A 23,381-nucleotide genomic window follows, 5' to 3' on the forward strand; every position below is an offset into this window, starting at 1 on the left:
ACAGTTAAAATCAAAGGCATCACAATGAGTCAAGTCACTGACAGGGTATTCCTTGCTCATTTCAGCAGAGAGATTAGTGAATTAATTCAGCCCGTTTATTAGTTATAATTTATAGCTTTTGGTTTTCCAATTTTACGTTTGTTTGTTCTTGTAGTTTTTTCATAATAGCCTTTGTTTTTACCCCAAGTTAAGGTGCTGAAAAGAATTATACCATTGCTAAATTATCTAATAGCAAGGAGATATGAGAGTGCGTGAAATGTTTTTACCCCTATAAATTCCACAAATACAAGATTTTAAATTCATAATTTGTCATTTGTTTTTTGTAAGCTCTCAACAAGTATATGATTACAGATCCTGGAAATGCAATGATTGAAGGAAAATATTTAAATCAGTGTCCTTTTCCATTTTGATTGGAACATGTTTACTCATTTGATTGTACTATTGAACACAAGGTAAAATGTGCCCTCATCAGTTCTTCTACAACCGAAAAGGCTACAAAAATACACGTAGTGTACTTTTTGCCAGGGATATCTTTCTTTTGAAAAAGACAAGAGCATGTAGAAAATGTTTAAACGCCTTTTTGAATTGAAAGATCTAAAGATCACTTGAGAGCCACATATTTGACAATCACAAATATTTTAGTTCTTTTGAAAGGAGGCATTTTATTGGCCTGTCACCCATGATTAGAATATTCTCCTTCCTCAGTTCTACTCTGTTGTCTTCCTGATTTCTTTTAAAGTCCCAACTATAATCTTTAAGTGGAAATTTCCCCCAACTCTTCTTAATCTTAATGCTTTCCCTCATTTAATTATTTCTTATTTATGCTTCACATAATTTGGGGAGAGTTATTTATTTATGTTAGTATATGTTCTGTCTCATCAGATTGTAAGCTCTTTAGAGGCAGGGAGCATCTTTTGCCTTTTTTTTTTGTACCCCAAATGCTTAACACAATGCTTCACATATAACAAGCCCTTAGTAAATATTTACTGGTTCATAGTAGTCAAGTCCAATGTATTCCCTGCCATTTCCTAAGAGGGGGCTCTTTCCCAGTCAATGGTACCCAAAGTCCATTGTGATCGATACTAAGCTGCCCAAATGTACAAATGGATGTGTTTTCAATAATACTGATTTGTACTCATTACTATGTGACCCTATGAACTACATTCACAAGTAGCATGTCTTAATTTCTTGAGACATAGATAAGATGCCATTGGAACATATAGTCCCTCTGTTATTTACTGTGGTTTCTTAATCAAACCCTGGGATCAGTAATACTAGTTATGTTGGATAAGTCATTTTTTTATCTTTGTGGGGTTTAATTTTATCATCTGTAAAATGGAGATTATTATAGTTGCATCAGAATATCACAGACTTATGGTGAGAAAAGGGCTTTGGAAAAAACAATAAAGAGGTATACAAAGGTAAGGTATTGATATTGGTAATAATTACGATAATACTACTAATAGTGGGTGTGTGTACGAACACACATATATACACACTATAGGTATAGTATATAGGTGTTCACACATACATTATATATATATATATTTTGCGATCATATTTGAAAAATAACTTTATATTCATTGTATCATTGGATTGTCACAACAGCCATATGGTGAAGGTAATGTAATTATGATGTTCCCTATTATATGATCAGCTGAACCCCAGATAGATTGAGATGACTTGACCAGCATGACAAATAGTTTCAGATTTAGAACTTGAGTCTTGAACTCAGATTTTTTTCAATTCTCTTCCACCTTTCTATGCATTGTGCCATTGTCAAAAATCAACCCTGCAGTCCGTGATCAGCTGTAATCAAAGGTTTGTTCTTATCTTCCATCCACCTTTGGGGTGAAGATAGACACTCGTTAACTTACTACTGTCGTGCTAGTATGAAAATTTAAGAAATCCTTCCTCCCACCCTTCTCCTTTCATCAAGGCTTTACTTTCAGCAATAAAACAGAGCAGCCATACCTGCTAGTGATTTATGTTGCCTCGAATCCCAGACCTGGAGCCATCAGACCATAAATAAAGAATAATGGACAATTGACATATGGCTTTGCCCAAAGTGGCCATTAGTTTAACTTTAGTATTAAATATTACCATAATAGTTTGTTTCTATAATGCCATATGTTTAAATTTAATTAACTGGAATGGTGCCACTGTAAATCATACTTGCATCCATAGGCCCAAAGCTGTTATAAAGATCCTCCTACACATGTTACTTTCCACGGAGCATTTTTAACGTGACCATGCAGTCACTCTCTATGGCATCAGTTGCTCCCAGTAGCAAACACTGTCGGACACGTGGCTCCCCGGCCTTCACTTCAGAATTGGAATAGCTTGTCAGTGGGATTTTTGTACCCTCCACACAGGAAAGGACCAGATCATGGTTCACTATATAATTTTTATTTTCTGATTTAAAAAAAAAAAAAAACTTCCTCATTTCTTTACTGAATCCAATAAAAGGAATGGGGAGCAAAGGGATATTAAGTTAAAAATTTGTGAAACTCTAGGAATAGCTTAGGCTCCAGAACACTGGATGCTCTTGAGATGAAACCTGTATATTTAGAGAATTTGAATCCCCTGGCTCTTCATGACAAGAAAAGCAGGCTTCTTGGCAAGCTTTCTTCACTCTAAATTTCTAAACGCATTTTCTCTGAAAAGCCTTTTCTAGTCTCTGAAGGGATGTCCCCATCTTAATTTGCTTGTAATGTTGCTTGTCTTAATTACGTAATAGAAACCATTGCTTGTAATTTTACTCAATTAAACAATCACTCAATAAGCATTTATTAAGTTCCTATTTTATGTGCTAGACACTGGAGTTGTAGCTTCAAAGAATGAGACAGTCCTTACTCTCAAGGAGAGCAAATTCTATATTGAACAATATTTTGTACTGAATTAAGAAATGTAATGATAACAGCAAATATATTTAAGTTTTTATTGATGGGTGAAAATGAACATCTTTGCTATGAGCAAAAATATACACACACATTAGCAAAATATATGATTAGAGCCCTCAGTAATATGACCAAAAAAGAATCAATAGGGTTGGATTCACCCACTTTTCCCCATTATTAATCTTTCACTCTATGCAGGCTGATCTAATCAGTCCCATGAAATAGGTCTTGCAAAATTCTACCTCTGTACTTTAGCTGGCCTGATTCCACTCACCTGGAATGACCTTGTAATCATCCCTTGATTATCTAAACCTGGAAAGAATAGCGCTCACTCAGGTTCTCTATTTATTTGTCCCTGAATACCATAGTAGCACTTTAAGATTTGTGAAGGACTTTGCTCAAATATTCCTGTGTGGTAAGTAGTCCAATTATATTTTGGATTGTTTTAAAAATAGATTTGTGTTGATATATTTTCCTTTTATATCACCCTGATTTTTACCTTGTGTTTTGCCCTGCTCTCTCCCCAACAGTCTTTCCATATAAGAAAAAGAGGCACATAAGCAAAAACTTTTATAGAGCAGGGGGAAATGGGATGTAGTGTGACAGTGATTGAACCTCACTCACATCTAAATTAGTCCAGAAAGAGAAATATATATCTGTGTGTACCTATATTTTCAATTGTAAATACAAATTTATCTTATCCAACAGGAAATAGGGGGAGAAGGGAATTGGGGAAAATGGGGAGGGAGCTTAAAAGGAAGAGAAGATAAAAGAAGGGAGTCTTCAGAAGAAAAACAGACATTAAAATGCCTTTATGACATTTAATTGAGAAACATGTAATATATTTTTTTAAAAAAGAAATGATAACATGAACATTTCAAGAGAAATTAGACATGCTTTTGTGAAAAGGTATACATCCATGTAAGCAAAATTAGAAAACAATTATTGCAATGATTACAGATAAAAAGAAAAAATATCTTAGATTTTAGAACTCCCATCAATACATTGGTAAAGCATAAATTCAAAGGAATAAGGATGAAATTTTTATTCTGATAGAGGAAAGAAAATTAAAATGCAGAGACAGATATACATTTTGATATTTACTTTGAATTTATTTTGCCTGACTATGATCAAACAAGAAAACATGTAAACTCATTGAAATTGTATATAAATGCTATTATTATTATTATTATTATAGTTTTCTTTTCTGGGATTATTTCCTCATTCTTCCTCTCCTTTTCCCTTTTTTCAGAGCATTACTCTTTCTTGTTTGTCATTTTGTTTTGTTTTGTTTGTTGTTTGTTTTACATTTCCCCAGCATAACTGACTTGTTCTGAAGGCCTCTTTCTGTGTAGTCTCATTCTTGTTTATAAATCCTTTGATCTTTTATCTACTAGGGGAAAAAATTAGTCATATTAATATGAATCATTTTTAAAGTTTATTTTCTGCCTGATAGTTTTTAGAATAAATTAGTTTGGTACTCTATCAAAGATGTTTTCTATATCTATTACAATAGCTACATGGCTTGGCATGTTTTGCTTTTTATATGACTAATTATATTAATTTCTAATTTTGAATTTTCCCTGCATACTCTATAAATCCGCCTTGGTCATAATAAATTGTTTACTCAATAAATTGCTAGAGCATCTTGGTTATAATTTATTTAAATTTTAAAAAGCAACATTCATTGATTGAATAGATTTAATTCTGCTTCTTTGATTCATCTTTCCTGTATGATGATATTTGTCTTCTTAGGGGCATTTTGGCCAAGGAATTCTTTTCTAAAGTCTTGAGAAAAAATCGTCCTTAAAAGTTGAATTAGAGTTCTCCTTTAAATCAGTCACCCCACTTTTTATTGCTAGTTCTTTCCAACTAATTCTATTTCCTTTTCTGAGTTTTGATTATTTAGAATTTCTGTTTGGTCTTTTATTAGTTCTGAGTTGAATTAATGTAATAATCCCTTTTTGGGGAGGGGGAGGTTGGTTATAGTGCCATGTAATTGTGCATAGAAGGGGCTGATATTTTTTTTTCTTTTAATTTTGTTGTCATTTCACCTTGCTGATTTGTATTTTCTAGATTTAATTCTGCTCTTTTATTGATTTAAATGCTTTTGTGAAGTCTTGTTTAAACCACTTGTTATGTAGATTTTAGTCTCCCTTCTAAATAAGATGTGGGTTAAAGAACAAATCATAGAAATATATTTTTCTGACAAATGACAAAACAATCCACATTTCTAAGTTGTAACTATATAATAAGTTTTAATCTGTGTTTTTTGATTACACTAACTAGACTAATTACAATATTTATTGCTCTATGATCTGTTAGGAAAATGCTTAGCATTTCTATCTTTTTACATATTTATTATTATATATGACCTTATATGTGGTCATATTTTGTGAAGAAATGTATATATTATTTAGTAGGGCAAGTCAGAAGACAATATATGCATATTTTCAGCAATTATTGAACTATTTATTTTACTTGTGTTTACATTTCAGTTGTATTTGTCAATCTTTGGGAGACAAATATTTACTACCCATGTTGCAATTAAGTTAATTCATCTTTATAAATTTAGATGTTATGTCATTTGAACCACATAAATTTAATATGAATATTAGATATTTTTATCTACTATGCTTTTTCAATATAATGTAATTTCCCTGTTTATCTGCTTATATTCTAAATTTTGGTTTTACTTTGCTTTATAAAATAATTGAATCTGCTACATAATAATTTTGCTTTAGCCTCTTATTTTTATTCTATTTATGTCTTTGCTTTTTAAATGTGTATTCATAACTGTCATACTTTCATTTTATTGGATTGTTCAATCCATTACATTTCTAAGTTTTATTAGGTTTGTGCCTTTAGGATTTTTTAGTATTTTTATTAGGACTTGTTTGATATTTTTATAAGGATTAATTTTTCCTTCCTTTGCTTCTTTAAGGCAGTACTTGGTCGATCATATTAGTTTTGCTTAAACAAATTTGGTACAGCCTTATTTCCACAGGTCCTCCCCACTCTTTTCATTTGTAAATCTTCTCTGTAGTTTAGTTTTCAAATAAGTGCTTAGTTACACATTTTTCTTTTTCTCTTTATCTCCAAATTATTTTTTGTTCTTTTTCCCCATTTTGTTGTTACTGATTTTCTGTGCATTTTTTGTGAAGGATTTCCTTATTTTGCTTAGTTCTTTTTCTGTCTTCTCTGAACTTAAAAAAAAAAAAAAAGATTCACTGTCTATAGCCTTATTTATAGTATCTTTAGTCTTCTTTTCCTCCCAGAATAAAATCTTTTGAGAATCATGTTTGAGCTCTTTCTTCTCATCAATTTCTGCATTATTCTTTGTACATATTGCCTATCTGTCCCTTGTTTTTTTTCTGTTATTACTCTTGGAGGTATTAATTCATGAGGATTGTAATGAGGATAGAAGCATTGCTCAATGTAGAAAGAGTTTAAGTACAATTGGGTTCATTTTTTTAAAATAATTTTTTATTGATAGAATGCATGCCAGGGTAATTTTTTACAGCATTATCCCTTGCATTCATTTCTGTTCCGATTTTTCCCCTCCCTCCCTCCACCCCTTCCCCGAGATGGCAAGCAGTCCTTTACATGTTGAATGGGTTACAGTATATCCTAGATACAATATATGTGTGCAGAACCAAACAGTTTTCTTGTTGCACAGGGAGAATTGAATTCAGAAGGTATAAATACTCCGGGAGGAAAAACATAAATGCAAGCAGTTTATATTCATTTCCAGTGTTCTTTCTCTGGGTGTAGCTGCTTCTGTCCATCTTTGATCAATTAAGGCTCTCTTTATCGAAGAGATCCACTTCCATCAGAATACATCCTCAAACAGTATCATTGTTGAGGTATATAATGATCTCCTGGTTCTGCTCATTTCACTCAGCATCAGTTCATGTAAGTCTCTCCAGTCCTCTCTGTATTCATCCTGCTGGTCGTTCCTTACAGAACAATAATATTCCATAACGTTCATATACCACAATTTACTCAACCATTCTCCAACTGATGGGCACCCTTTCATTTTCCAGCTTCTAGCCACTACAAACAGGGCTGCCACAAACATTTTGGCACATACAGGTCCCTTTCCCTTCTTTAGTATCTCTTTGGGGTATAAGCCCAGTAGAAACACTGCTGGATCAAAGGGGATGCACAGCTTGATAACTTTTTGAGCATAGTTCCAAATTGTTCTCCAGAATGGCTGGATGTGTTCACAATTCCACCAACAATGTATCAGTGTCCCTGTTTTCCCGCATCCCCTCCAACATTCCACATTATCTTTCCCTGTCATTCTAGCCAATCTGACAGGTGTGTAGTGGTATCTCAGAGTTGTCTTAATTTGCATTTCTCTGATTAATAATGATTTGGAGCATGTTTTCATATGTCTATAAATAGTTTCAATTTCTTTGTCTGAGAATTGTCTGTTCATATCCTTTGACCATTTATCAATTGGAGAATGGTTTGATTTCTTATAGATTAGGGTCAGTTCTCTATATATTTTGGAAATGAGGCCTTTATCAGAACCTTTGATTGTAAAAATGTTTTCCCAGTTTATTGTTTCCCTTCTAATCTTGTTTGCATTTGTTTTGTTTGTACAAAAACTTTTCAGTTTGATATGATCAAAATTTTCTATATTGTGGTCAATAGTGATCTCTAGTTCTTCTTTGGTCATAAATTCCTCCCTCTTCCACAGGTCTGAGAGGTCAACTATCCTATGCTCTTCCAATTTATTTATCATCTCATTCTTTATGCCTAGGTCATGGGGTTCATTTTATATATAAAAAACTGAGACATAGTAAGTTCATCAAATAATAAGCATTTATGAGGTGCCTACTGTGTGCCAGGTACAGTGCTAGGGTTGGGAGGATTATTTGATTTTCCAACAACCATTATGTCAGAGATAAACATTGGAGATTACAGGTTCAGAATTATTTCTGTTATGCTTTACTGCCTCTCTGTCCATTTCCCAGTAACTAGCATAGCATTCTGCCATAGTAGGCACCTAATAAGTATATATTGATTGCTTGATTGAGGCTTGCAGTTTCATTGATTGTGTCTATACCCCATCATGATCCATTTGACAAGAGCATAGCCCAAGCCCATTCACTTTTCCTTTATAACCGTAGTGCCACAGAAAATATTCAGCAGGAGCATTACAATTGGAGATAAAAAAATCTCTGGACAATTGGGAAATCACAGATACATATTTGTTCCTCATAAGGCCTTGAAATAGAAGATGGTGTTTTGTGCTAAGGGACTTATTTACTTGCCAAAGGGCAGCAACCAAAAGCTTTTGATTGCAGAGAAGCAACATGGAGTGAATAGATGTCTGACTTTGGAATTAAGAAAAATCTGGGTTCAAATTCTGCCTCTGATATATAAATTAGGTAAGTGCACGTCACTGAAACTCAGTGTCCCATATACCTCCCTAAGCTGACAAGTCTCACAAGAGCTACAACTTAGATTAAGGAATTCCCTTTTCTGATGAAATCACAGTTCTGGACAAGAACTCCATCTTCCCCTGCCTCCAACCCGAAAATAAATAAATAGATAGGAAGAAAATGAACACTGACTAACCTGTTAACTACACCTTTGATACAACTGTTTTCAGTAGGACATTTCAGGATACTTAATAGTCATTGAGGAAGAAACTGTGTCAAACAGAACTGAATAATAATAAAGGATTTCATTTTAAGACACACAAAGAGGAACAGAAAAGCCAACGCAAGCTTATACTTTTAGTTAAAAATTACAAGAATATAATGAAATTTGAATAAATTCAATTTATTTCTCAATTGAATTTTGAATTTATTGGTGTAGTCATTGGACATAAGACACATAATCCATCGCCAGACTCTATGGAGTTCTTCTCAGCTTAGTAGGAACTACCTCCTGAGTATGTATTTTCTAACAGTGGCCTTTATAGAAATACATATATTATTATGCATGTAAATATGTGTATATGTGTATGTGTGTGTGTGTGTGTGTGTGTATGTGTGTGTGTGTGTGTGTGTGTGTGTGTGTGTATATATATATATATATATGCATGGAGAAAGAAAAATAGAATAGTTACTGTTATATCTGTTTTTAGCTATAAGGCTGGTATTTATATAGAATTCATTTTATTCTTACAATAACCCTGAGAGACAGATACTATCATTATCAACATTTTATAGATGAAGAAATTGAGTCAGACCTACTTTGGCCACACAGAGAGTGAAGGGTCTAAGCCCTGATTTGAAATTATGTTTTTTCTCATTCCTAGTCAAATGCGCTGTTCACTGGCCACTTAACAGCTCCATTACCATGTAGTGGATCCCTATCACTATGTTATGAAGACTACACACAATGGACAATAAATGTTGATCAAATGAATTGGTTAATATAGTGAGCATGCTTTTGCAGGTATCATCAGAGTAATTAGAATTATTTTTAAAAACTGTTTCCTTTTTGTATATTAATCATTCTGGGTTAATTTCCTAGCATAGATCCAATGTCGCTTTTCTTTGTCTGCTCATCACACTGAATTATGAAAAAAATAAACTTTCTCAAAGAAATATGCTCCCTCACTTTCTGCATAGCTCTTAGCAGAGTCAATATCTGGGTAATTGAAATCTCCCTTGAGCAACATCCCAAGTCTTTTCTAAACCCTTTCTGATCTATAAAAATATTTCACAATTTGATTTCACTAATGGTCTTGTAGATCAATAGCAACCAGGAATCATCTTGCTATCTTTTTTTCAACTTTAACTTTTATCTTTACAGTTAAAATGGGTTGTCAGTCAAGCTGTTAAGTGTCCATCCATCATAGTAATTCTTGGTTTCCATTGTAGACACTTATAGAATTTCAAAATCCCTATCTTAGGAAAACTTTTAAAAGTATGAAAAATACAATCCTTCCCTCTAAAAGTGGAAGTTTCCTATTTAGTAAGGTTGTTTCACCCCTTTCTAAGTATTTTCCATAACGCAGATTTTTAAAAAGACAATTACTTATAATTCTATTGTTAATGAAATTTCAATTAGGAAAGAGGAAAACAACTGAAACGATTGGAAGATGTTTTTAAGTATTTTTTGTGAAAACTGTTCCTGAGTCTGGGTCCAAATGTCTGTAATACTGGGTTGCTTTGCCATATTTACTCATAAATCCTCCTTGCAATCCTTAGCAGTTCTTGTAAGAAGAAAATCAGAATCATAATAGCTACTATTTATATAATGCTTTAAGGCTCACAAATAGCATTCTATCCATCACTTTATTTGATCCTCATAACATACTACAAATGTTATTACACCATTTTCAGAGGAAAGAATTGACATACATATAAGTGATCACTCAAGAAGCAATTCTTAGGCAGGTTCAGCCATGTCTGACTCCTCATGACCCCATTGGGGGTTTTCTTGGAAAAGATATTAGGTGGTTAGCCATTTCCTTCCCAGCTTATTTGACAGATGAGTAACTGAGGCAAAGTGTCAAGTGACTTGCTCAGGGTCACACAGATAATGCATGTCTGGGGCTGCCTTTGAACTTGGGAAGATGAGTCTCCTTCAGGCTCACTAACGTCTGCCTTTTGGTGTTACCTAGTAGCCCCTTTTAAGCATGTGCTATAGGCTAAGTGCTTGCCAGTGCAAGGGATAAAAACCCAAATACAAAATAATTCTAACATATATTAATATATTCTCGGTGCCAAATGGAGAAATTCCTATTTTATTCTAGAGGCAACAGGTGATATAGTCAGACGTGTGCATTAGACCTAATAAGTTTGGCAACTGTGTGGGTATAAACTGGAGGCAGGAACAGAGTCAGGAAGGTGAATTAGGAGGCTACTGAGAGAATGGGAAGTATTGAAAGCCATTATACAGTAGCAAAAAGATGGATCCGAGGGTGTGGAATTACTCTGTGGGAAAGTCGGACTCAATCTCATGTTTTTATTCCTGCCATTGTTTTCCAATTTTTTTTTATTTGTCAAGAACTAAATATATAACAAGCACTAATTGATAATAATCTAACATTTAAATAGTGCTTTAATGTACTATTATTTTCTTCTTATAAGAGCCCTGAGATATGGGTGTTATAATTTTCCCTATTTTTATAGATGAGGAAACTAAACAAATATTAAATGTCTTACTCAAAAATAACCATCAATTCAATGGTGGGGACTAGATTTGAAGTCAGAATTCAACTTAACTAGATGCTGACCTCCAACTTTTCACTAGTGAGAATGTTCTCTTAAATACAATTCTTCTCCTGATATTGTCCACCCCTAATCCTATTTCAGTATTTTTTCCTAATGGACATTGAACTTTCTGTTGATGGTGGATATTCTTCCCCCTACTGTCACTCCAGGGGATATTACTCTCATTGTCATAGTGTTTGGAAATAATGGAAGCAAATTCTCAGACTTGCACCTTTTTCAAGTTCTTAAGGTTCTGTGCCAAAGTAGGGAAGGCACAAGAGAGAGGAATGGGGCTACAAGATGAGCTTGTGGTCACGTGGGGGGATGTCATTCTTCCACCATCCCAACAACTCAAATAATCGCCCTCACCTTTTAAGCAAGGAGAAAGAAGACAAGCTGAGGGGAATCCTCAAAGTCCCTCTTGTTGTTGAGTTGTTTCAACCTGTTCAATTCTTTGTGGCCCATTTGGGGCTTTTTTGAGAAAAACGCTGAAGTGTTTTACTGGTTTCTCCTCCAGCTTATTTGATAGATGAAGAAATAGGTTAAGTGATTTGTTTAAGTCACACAAATAATGAAAGTGTCTGAAGCTATATTTAAACTTGGGAGGATGAGTTTTCCTGACTCTAGGAATAGCACTTTATCCTCTGGACCACCTAGGTGCTCTCGTAGTCCCTGATCAATGGAAAATTGTGGGGACTGAACCCAATGATGAGTCATAAAAATCAGAATTTTGGTTTCCCATCCCCCCAAAATACATATGTTTGTCTTTGTTCATACCTGGAAATACTCAAAAGAAAGGGATGGTCATATGAAGAGTATCTCTTATGAAAATAAATATACCCCCAGCTATGGTAACTGTCCATCAAAAATGCTGTCAATGATCAACAATAATAAAATTGCAAGTTTTTAGTTTACCTTCATTTCCCAAAAAACAAATAAAAAATATTTTAACATTCATTTTTTAAAAATATAAATTGAGTTCCAATTTCTTCCCTCTCTCCCTCCTGCCCCTTCTCCTTGAGCAGGCAAGCAATTTGATATAAGTGATACATGTACAGTCATGCAAAATGGATTTTCATATTAATACTGTTATATAAGAAAAATAATGAGAAATATAAATTTTGAAAGGTATACTTCAATTTGCATTTGGACTATTCTTTCTTTCTCTGGAGGCAGAATTTTTCTTTATGAGCTCTTCAGAATGGCCTTGGATCACTATCATCAAGAATAGCTGTCATTCACCATTACTCGGTAAAGTTGCCATTATTGTGTACTATGTTTTCTTGATTCTCCTCATTTTACCTTGCATCAGTTCATGGAAGTCTTTGTTTTTCTGAAAACATCCTGCTCATCATTTTATAGTATGATAGCATTCTATCACAATCATATACTACAACTTGTTCAGCCATTTTTAAAAATGATGGACAGCCTCTCGATTTCCAATTCATTGCCACTACTAAAAGAACTGCTATAATATTTTTGTAAACACAGATTCTTTTTACTTTTTGTTTTTATATCTTTAGGATGGAGACCTGGTAATATTTTTGCAGGTCAGGTATGCACAGTGATATAGCCCTTTGGTCATAGCTCCACATTGCTCTTTGGAATTGTCAAATCCATTCATAACTCCATCAACAATGCATCAGTGTCTCAAATTTCCCACATCTCTTCCAACATTTGTCACTTTCCTTTTTTGTCATATTAGCCAATCTGATAGGTATGTTAGAGTTGTTTTAATTTGCATTTCTCTAATTAATAGTGTTTTCCAGCATTTTCTATGATTCATCTGAACACTGCCTGTTTGTATTTTTGACTACTTATCATTTCATAAATGACTTATATTTTTACAATTTTAAAATATTTCTCTTTATTTGAGAAATGAGGCCTTTATCAGACAAACTTGCTATAGATTTTTTTCACAATATACTTCGCAAAATTTTTTTGCAAATGTTGTATATTTTCTTCTAGCTTATTTCCCCCTGTTTTATCCTTTTCTCTTTCTTCACCTTACCTATCCTCAAAAGTGTTTTGCTTTGAACTACCATCTCTTCCAATCTACTCTCCCTTCTACCTTTATCTTATCCCTTTTTCCTTCTATTTTATTATAGGGTGAATTTGACTTTATATACAATTTAGTGTGTATGTTCCCTTTTTGAGCCAATTCTGATGAGATTAAGGTTCCATTGCCTTCCCTAAACCCTGCCTGTCTTCTCTTTCATAGAAAATATCCTTTCACATTTCTTATGTGAGGTAATTTACTGAATTTTACATCCATTTCCCTTTCTCCAAGTGCATTCCTATTTCTAGCTCCAGTATATCCCAGTGTATCCACCCATGCCCTCTGTCTATGTATACTTCTTCTAATTGCCCTAATAATGATAAAATTTATTAAGCATTAACAAATATCGTCCTATGTAGGAATGCAAATAGTGTAACTTTACAGAATGCCTTATGATTTCTCTTTCCTGTTTATTTTTTATGTTTCTCTTGAGTTTTGTATTTAAAAGTCAAATTTTCTTTTCAGCTGGGATCTTTTCATCAGAAATGGTTAAAAGTTCTCAGTTTCATTAAATATCCATATTTCATTTATGGATTATACTTTGCTGTGCATGTGATTCTTGGTAGTTCCTCTACCCTCTGGAATATCTGGAATATTATAAAGTCTGTAATCATTTAATATAGGAGTGACTAAATCTTTTGTTATCCTGATGAAGGCACTGAAATATTAGAATTGCTTCTTTCTGGCTGCTTGCAATATTTTCAGTCACCTTTATGGGCTGCTAGCCTCAGGAGCCATGGCTACTCCTGTTCCCAATGCCTATTGCTGGCTTGCAAGGACATTGTCTTTGCTGGACAGCTCCCCGCTCTCACCCTGGTGAGGCAGACCTTTCTGTTGACCTTCTAAATTGTCTTGGGCTGGAAATTTGTTTTGCCTTTTCCTTTTGTTGCTGCTCCAGAATTCATTTTGAGGTTTTATTTTAAAGTTGTTTGGAGGGGAATTTAAGAGAGCTCAGACAAATTCTGGAATTTTCACTGCCATCTTGAGTCTACCCCCTCATTTGTCTTTTTTTAATGATAAAGAGGGAAATATATTTGAACATTTATAATCTGGAGCCAACATTGTCCGTAATATCAACTTTGAATTAAGTATAGTCTTCACTTACTTTGCTAAAATTATTTTGTGTTTTTCTTTCCATTTTCTTTGATCTACATTAGTTGAAACAAGTCTTACCCTATTTCTATAAATTTCATTCATGTACTTCATTTTTATGGCATAACCAGAATCTACTACATTTATATATCATAACTTCTTTAGCCAGTCGACAATCACAGGGCATGCAGTTTGAACCCAGAAAAGTAGCAATTGTTTAATCAGCATACTTAATTGCTTTGAAGAGCCAGGCTGGGAATTTGTCAGCATATTCAGAGAATCACAGTATCTTATAATAGAAAAGAATAGCAAAGGCCATCTTTTTCATCTAATCTCTTAAAATGAATCCCTTAAAAATATGATCATGTACTTATCCAACTGTTGCTTGAAGCCTTCCAGGGCTGGTGAAATTTATTATCTTTTATTATAGCTCATCCATTTGTAAAAACAATTTTAGCTATTAATAAATTTTCCCCTTTTATCACACCCAAATCTTTCTAATTTTTTGTAAACAATCTAAGTGTCTCTGTCTCTGTCTGTCTGCCATCTGCCCCCCTGCCATTGTCCCCTTCCCTCCCTCCTCTAAAACACTCAACTCTTGAATACTTTTCCAATCCAATGATATTCTTTTGTTTCATGATTTTTCAAAGATCATTGATCACAGCTCAGTAATCCTATTTTCCAGTCCTTTTATCAAATCTTAGGATATATTTCATCTGGTCCTGATGAGTTAAGTTCAACAAAGATAGTGACATCATGTCTTAGTATCTCAAAACTTGCATTTCACTCTATATTGGCTATAATTAATGTCATCCTTTTCTCTGCCAAAGTAGTGCAAAGGGAGGAAAATAATAGTTGAGTAGGTCTGCCTTCTCTCCATAAATAGTTGATTATTATGATCTCATTCATCTGGAGTAAAAGGCTTATCTCTCTCTCTGTTTTTAATTTTAATGCTCTCTTTCCCTCCATTATTGTGATTCTGTGTGATTCTATTGTCATTTCTCCCTTGGGTGGAAAAGGAGTAAATACCAAGATGGACTAATATTGGAAAGAAGAATTTCCTTTCACCTCATCATTCTTTTTTTTTCTAATCAAAACAGTACCAATTTGAAAGTGAATTGGGATAGCTTTACCATTTTTCACTATCATTTTCACTTCACATCTACTTTAAGAGTAGAAAGATATTTAAGCAAGTACACTTACTGCTTTCTTATCAACTGTTTACAGCACTATCACCCTAATAATCTGAACCTAGAACCATTCTAGACTTTGTAAGTTCATTTTTTTTTCAAAAAAAGTTGGTTTTATCTGAAGATATAATAAAATAAATATTTTGCACATGAAATTGTGGCCAGATGTTAAAAAAAAATGCATCATTTACAATAGACAATAAGGTGCCATAATTCTGATAACGGCATAGCTCATGAGTTCACCAATTTCAAGGATTTATAGTGAAAGTGATTTTTTTAACCATTCACTGGTGTTTGGTATTAGAAAGAATAGAATTTGATTAATTTTAGAAAAAAGAGTTAAATAATATGTATTGGTCATCCTGTCATCTAGGGGAGGAGGTGGGGAGAAGAAGGGGAAAAATTGGAACAAAAGGTTTGGCAATTGTCAATGCTATAAAATTATCCATGTATATAACTTGTAAATAAAAAGCTATTAAAATTTTTTTAAAAAGGAAAAAAGAGTTTAATACACTGTTTCAATACTGGTGTCTTATTGATAACAAATACCAGTTAAAATAAAATAAAACTGGGTGGAACCAAGTTTAAATTTGTAAAGAAAGTCTTTGACTTCCTTCATCTTCTTCCCATGCAACACACACATGCACACACACACGTGTGTGTGTGTGTGTGCATGCAGAGAGAGAGAGAGAACAAATCACCTTTATTTCTCTTTTTTTTCCTAACACATTTAAAAATAGCTTTTGAATCCCCTGTTGAGGTAGATCACAGTCCTTGGTCCCTAATGTAGCACAAAAACACCATATGGTATGTTTTCCACTTATTGTCTGTCTGTGACTAAATTTGCTGCTGATCTTTTGAAAAACCTATTGTCAGATGGAGTTATGTGTCTCAGTTCTTGCAACCAGCTGTTGAACTCAAAGACAACAGAAAATGATTTCATCATCCTGGCACACTGGTGACCACATTGGAAAAGGCCAGGAGATCCATGCTGTCATTGTCAGGAAGGTCTGTTTTTTGCCTGATTTCAGGTAATTCTGGCTGGTTTTCCCTAATGCTGGCCTAAGCAGAACTGTATTTCTGCAGTAGACTGGACTAGATTTTGACTAGAACTTCATCCATTTCTCTATAGCAGATCAATAAAGCTTGGAGCTGAGTTTTAGCCGGCACTCCACCAGAGTAACTTCCTCTAACTTGGGCATACGTTCCAATTCTAGAGAGGATTTTACTTGGTGTCCAGCAGAGTGAGTGAAAGAAAATAACAAATGGCCAACTTGTACATGAAAACTTCTATTCAACTCTAGATTCATTGTTAAATAGTAGCAGCCAGTTTTCAAAAGGCAATGCCAGAAGAGTTTAAGTTGGCCAGATCCTGTTACACTGGAAAAGTTTAGAGTAAATATGTGTTATTAACCACAGAAATATGTTAGCCTTTCAAAGACCACCATAGCTAAGTTGTTTTTAAAATTTTTCAACAGCATTTTACTTTTCCAAATATATGTAGAGATAGTTTTCAATATTCATATTTGTAAAACATTGTGTTCCACATTTTCTCCATTGCTCCCTTACCTCCCCATTCCCAAGAAAGCAAACAATCCAATAAAATTAAAAATGTGCAGTTCTTTTAAATATATTTCCATATTTGTCATGTTGTACAAGAAAAATTGGATTGAAAGGGGAAAAACACAATAAAGAAAAAAGAAACAAGCAAACTAACAACAACAAAAAGGTAAAAATACTGTGCTTCCATCCACATTCAGTCTCTATAGTTCTCTCTCTGAATGTAAATGGCATTTTCCATCCCAAATCTATTGGACTTGTCTCACATCATCTCATTGTTGAAAAGAGTCAAGTCCATTGCAATAGATCATCATATAATCTTGTTAATGTATACAATATTCTCTTGGTCCTGCTCACCTCATTTAGCGTCAATTCCTGTAAGTCTCTCCAGGCCTCTCTGAAATCATCCTGCTGGTTGTTTCTTACAGAACAATAGTATTCCATGACTTTCATATACTATAACTTATTTATTCCCCAACTGATGGGGATGCACTCAATTTCCAGTTCCTTGCCATTACCAAAAGGGCTGGCTAGCTAAGATTTTCATTTCCTTGCCAGGAAGTAGTAAATGAGTTTCTCAGTTCTAACAAGTTTAAAAATGTATCTACTAAGTTGTAAATGGATTATGATGGGCATTAATAGATAGAATGCCCACATTAATAAAAAAATATATGTTAAAGTGTTGACAAATACATGATATAATAGGATTAAATTGAAAATTCATAATAAATTATAAAATCATAATAGATGACATTTACATAATACTTTAAATTTGACAAAACTTGTAGATGATCTCATTTGATCTTCATACCAGTACTGCAGTATTATTCCCATTTTACAGATGAAGAAATTGAAACTCTGCAAAGTAAAGTAATTGTCTATTTTCTCACCACTACCAAGTACCGGATATTGTAGGATGATTCTAGAACTTCCTTCCTCCAGGTCCAGCACTCTTATCACAATGCTTCACTTTAGTTTGATGCCTAAAGCCATAAATAAAAATTGGAAAAAAAGTTTTATTTCCATATTTTTAATTACTGTGTTTTGTTTTCTAGGGGTAAAAACATAGTGGAAGATATTAAAAACTAAAAGAGAATGCCGAGGTAGAGAATCCCCCAAAGCAGCAGGTATTTAATGATTTAGCAATTGCATAGTATTAATTAAATTATTACTTGATGAATATCGGATCCTATTTATAGTCATTTTGATAAATCAGTTTAAGATATATACTATATACTTGTTCATATTAAATTTCAAAATGTTTGCATTTATAGTAGTGGTATGGAACCAGAGAAAGGAACCAAAGCATAACTCCATGATGATTCTGACCCCATGAGTTAATTAACAAATTATCTGGTATTAAATAAATGCCTAATTATGAGAGACAGTATAACTTAGAGGATTGGCTTCTATGTCAAGAACATCTGATTTTAAGTTTTGTTCCTCACTGGCTGAGGAATTCTGGGTAAGATGCTTAATTTTTAGTACTCTACGTCTTTCTCTGAGTCTATACATTGCAAACAATGTGCTAATTTGAATTGGAAAAAAAAATGTTTTCTTACCTCTAGTCATCTATGTCAGTGAAATCACATGCTCCTCCTTCTCAGCCATCTTGCTAGGTGCTGGAAATAAAAACACAACAAACCAAGCAATCCATGACCTCAAGGAGTTTGTATTCAATTTGGAATAAACAGCACATTCACAATTAGTATATTTATCCTCGTGCACGCTCACCTGCACAAATGATCCGGTCGAATCTGCACTCAATGACCAGGATTTCACATCCCTAGAAGATGGGCAGTTGGAGTCCCTATCTGAAGAAGAAAAGGCATCCTTTCCTTCTCCGAGAGCTAATTCATTATTCCCAAAATCAGATCTAGAGTTGGAAGAAAGCTCAAGAACACAACCTTTTTCTTTATATTATCCTGTGGTCTATATTCACATAAAATCACTCTAAAGCAATCTGAGTCAGTGTCTCATACTCTCTCGGTATCCTATTCAAGCTTGCTTACTTAATATTAGACTGAGGTGATTCTCGTATCAGAAATTGGATTTTTCCAATGCCTTAAGGAAGCCTGAGAGGGTTAAACTTGTGCCTATCAGTTGTAGGCTTGTAAAACCCTCCTGGAAATCTAGTACATTAAACATCTTGGTCGCTTAGTCCACAAATAAACCCCGCACAGGATTGTTTGATAGCCTAATTCAAAAGGACTTCCCTATTATCCACCTCCCTTACAAAATACTTGCCATCTAAGGACCTACTATAGAGAGGTCAACTCAGTGGTCCCTCTGAGTTGTTCCTTTAGCTTGCGGAGGTAATCTTATTGTTTATTAGAAAGGGGGTAAAGAGTTTAACAACAAAAGGGAAGTTTTATATTTTCACTTTTGGATCAGCATAAAGCTAATTTTTTTTCCATCTCTCTCTCTCTTTTTCTCTCCTGCTGTATCTCATGGGGAACTTGCTAGTCTCCAGGCAAACCATGGTTCTCTTCAAACTAAGACAACAAAATTAAAACTGTGAAAGCTTTACCACCCCATGAGCAAGCTCTGTTTAAAAAGAAGAGAAAAAAAACATGACTTTCCTTAGTTACATATCTCAGAGAAACAAGTTTAAATCACTTGAGTTGTTTAACAGGGGGGAGTATTTAGAAACTCAGAAAAGCATAAAAACACATTCGGAAGCAAGCAGCAGAAATGCCTGACTAACACAGCTGTCCATTTTTAAAATTTTACGCCTTATTCATCAAAGAGTATAGCTGGGACCCCTCTAGGTTCAGAAACAAAAGAGCCTTTTTAAAAAAGTTTCAATGTAATGAAAATTCATTCCGAGTCAATTCTTTGACTAAACCTGATTTTTCTCCTTGATCATTACGTACTTCTCCCTGGGCTCCAAATTGTTAGTTATAGAAAAGTGAAAATAAATTAAAATGGATCACTGGATGCTTTGAATCTGATTCATTATCTTTCTATATTGGGTATTCATGAGACTAATGATACAAAGCTGAGTATGGACATCATAATAACTGTCTTTAATGTTATGACACTTTAGTGAAGTAAGATGTTCAAGAAATTAGTTGTGAAAATTTCTTTTGGTGAACAAAATGCTGGTACATCAAACTGTTCATTTTGATATTTTTTGCTGAAAAAATATCAGCCAAATTTCTTGCCTAAATAAATAGCACCGAAGTAATTGAAGAATTTCTAATTAAGGATTTTGTAGTTGCTTAGGACAGCAATTACGATTATGAATTCTTATCATTCGGTAGAATAGGTGTGTGCCATATATAGAAAGCTGGGCACTACAGAACACTGGACTTGTAGTCAGAGCAGAGTTTGAAGTTGTCTCAGCTACTAATTCATCCTCGATAAATCACTTAATCTTTATTTTCCTCAATTTTTTCATCTACAAAATGAGGATGAGAGTGTGCCTATCTTATAATGTAAGGTAACATTTATAAATCACTTTGTAAGCTTAGGCTTGTGTCAATTCTACCTATTATTGTTATATACTTAACAGTGTAAGAGACTGACCCTAAATATGAACTAATTCTAGAAGGTATCACAAAAGTTGGTTTTCATATATCTATATATGTTTATATATAGATATATCTTATACATACATACACACACACACACTACTTACTATATATGATTACAATTAGGTAAATAAAAACAACACTAGAAGACAGGTAAGATCAAAATTGTAATGATGAATCCCGATTCTGGAGAAGAAGGGATGAACTGTAGGCCATTTATTCCTATCTGAGATGTTCTACATAACATGTTAAATATGGTATCAGTTAAATTTGCTAATATGCTTTTGGTTGTGATATGGGAAGAATTAAGGGGATGTATTGGGAAGTGCTGTCATGTATTTTAAAAAGACTGATATGTTAAACATGTTTTATGTGTGTGTATATAAATATCTAATATCTACTTATTTTCTCACTTCTTTTTTGCCCTTTATAAACCATGGATGCCACCTCATCCCAAACCCTGAAAATTATTTGAGGGTTCTTGATTTATATTTCTTAAAATGAGCTTGGTAGTTAGTGTTTCCTTAAAACATCTTCAACTCATCATATGAAAAATGCTCTAAATCACTCTTGTTTAGAGAAATGCAAATTAAAACAACTCTGAGGTACCACCTTGCACCTCTCAGATTGGCTAAGATGACAGGAAACAATAATGATAAATATTGGAGGGGATGTGGGAAAACTGGAGCATTAATGCATTGTTGGTGGAGTTGTGAACTGATCTAACCATTCTGGAGAGCAACTTGCAGTTATTCCTAAAGGATTATTTATACACCCGTGCCTACCCTAGGTCAAAATAGTAGTGCCTTTACTGGGTCTGTGTCCCAAGGAAATCACAAAGGAGGCAAATGGACCACATGTGTAAAAGTGTTTGTAGCTACTCTTTTAGTGATAGCAAAGAATTGGAAAATGAGCAGATGTCCATCAGTTGGAGAATAGTTGAATAAGTTGTGGTACATGAAGGTAATGGAATATTATTGTTCTATAAAAAAATAATGAACAAGCTAATTTTCTACAGTCCTAGTAGGAGTTTATATGAGCTGATGCTGAGTGAAATGAGCACCAGGAATACATTGCACAAAATAACAGCAAAATTATGTGATGATCATCTATGAAAAAGTTGGTTCTTCTCAGTGGTTCAGTGATCCAAAGCAATTCTAATAGACTTTGGATAAAAAAAAAAATGTCATCTGTATCCAGAAAAAGAACTAAGGAGACTGAATGTAAATAAACACATGCTGTATTCACCTTTTTTCCTTTTTTAAATATCTCTCCCCTAGTTTTTCCCATTTACTCTGATTTTTCTCTCCCAACATGATTCATAAAATAAATAAATTAAGAGAAAGAAAGGCCTAGAAAGATTTGTATAGACTGATACTGAGCAAAACAAGCAGAACCAAGAATACATTGTACGTTGTAACAGCAAAAATGTGAGATGACCAACTATGAACAAATTGGTTCTTCTCAGTGGTTCAGTGAACCAAAGCAATTTTAATAGATTTTGGACAGAAGATACAACTTGTATCCAGAAAAAGAACTGTGGACATCGAATATAAATCAACATGTGCTATGTTTAACTTCTTTTTTCTTTTTTTTTCTTCTCCCATGGTTTTTTGCTTTTGTTCTGATTTTTCTCTCCCAACATGATTCATAAAGCAATGTGTATTCAAATAAATTAATTAATTTAAAAAACAAAATCATTAACTTTATTAACATTATGAACTTGTCATAAATAAATAAATCCTAAAATGCTTTTGGGGTAATCATTTTCATATATACATATATATGTACATATATATATATGTACATATATATATATATTACAAAGATCATATGCAGTATATGGAATCAATTGTCGTTGACAAAGTGATTGAAAGAAAAGAATGTGAGATGCATAGATAAGGCCTACTTGGCAAGCGTCACTGGGGAGAACCGGAATGCTGATGAGATTTTTGGATCATGGAGATACTAGAACATTGCCTAGTTTACTGAGCAGTGCATTTTTTAGTTCGGTTTGAGGTTCTTTTCTTATGTTTCACTCATTCTTGCCAAGAAATGGTCAGACCACCTTTGTATGAACAAAAGAGCACATGCTTGTCTATACTCCCATACTGTTACCCCAAACAGAATTTTTAATTACCAGAATATCTAGAATTTAAGTCCCATTTTTAAAACACAAAAGGCAAATATAATAAAAAATGATTAACTGGAATCCAACTAACTGAAGCTATAAGTTAATTAAAATTTCTGTAGGGTTTTTTTTTTCCAAAAAAACTAACCTTCAAATCATCAAAATGAATCCAAATAGGTTATTCAGTTTGTAGAGCCTGAAATGACATTAGAAATCATCAAATCCAGCCTTCTCGTTTGCAAAGAAAGAAAAGAAAGTCTAGAAATGTTGTGACTCTCATGGTAGTAGATGGAAACCCAATATTTGAATCTATGTCATCTTGTTTAAGATAATTCAAAAATAGCAGAAAGTGGATAGAGGACGATGATCCTGGAACCATGAATACCTGAATTCAGATCCAAAGTCAGATGCTTCATAGAAGTGTGACCTGGCAAGAAACTCTCTTTGCCTCAGTTTCCTCAGCTACAATGAACATCATAATATCCTTAGGGTGGTTGTGAGGGCCAAATGAGACAATATATGTAAAGCATTTGCATGTAGGGCATATTTAATAAATGCCTGTTTCTTTCCTTTTTTCCAAAGCAAAAATATTGCCTTATCCATCTTTAGGATGTACAACTGGGACCACTATTTGACCATAGCTAGTTTAAATAGATATAGATTTTTTTCAACAATAAACAATTCAATTCAACAAACTTATTATGGAGCTACTATGTGCAATGAACTA

General features: G+C 33.7%; 1 long non-coding RNA gene across 2 annotated transcripts; it reads left to right on the plus strand.

Annotated features, from left to right (window-relative positions):
* Positions 1-3,223: 3,223 nt before the first annotated feature.
* Positions 3,224-18,931, plus strand: LOC127540666 (uncharacterized). 2 transcript variants are annotated; one of them, XR_007948261.1, is made up of 3 exons: positions 3,224-3,315; positions 18,043-18,114; positions 18,595-18,931. It is a non-coding gene; the product is annotated as an uncharacterized LOC127540666 (long non-coding RNA). The 2 variants fall into 2 exon arrangements; XR_007948260.1 differs by lacking the exon at positions 3,224-3,315 and adding an exon at positions 16,313-16,435.
* Positions 18,932-23,381: the final 4,450 nt, after the last annotated feature.

This window comes from Antechinus flavipes, chromosome 6 (genome assembly GCF_016432865.1).
Source record: "Antechinus flavipes isolate AdamAnt ecotype Samford, QLD, Australia chromosome 6, AdamAnt_v2, whole genome shotgun sequence".
NCBI lineage: Eukaryota > Metazoa > Chordata > Mammalia > Dasyuromorphia > Dasyuridae > Antechinus > Antechinus flavipes.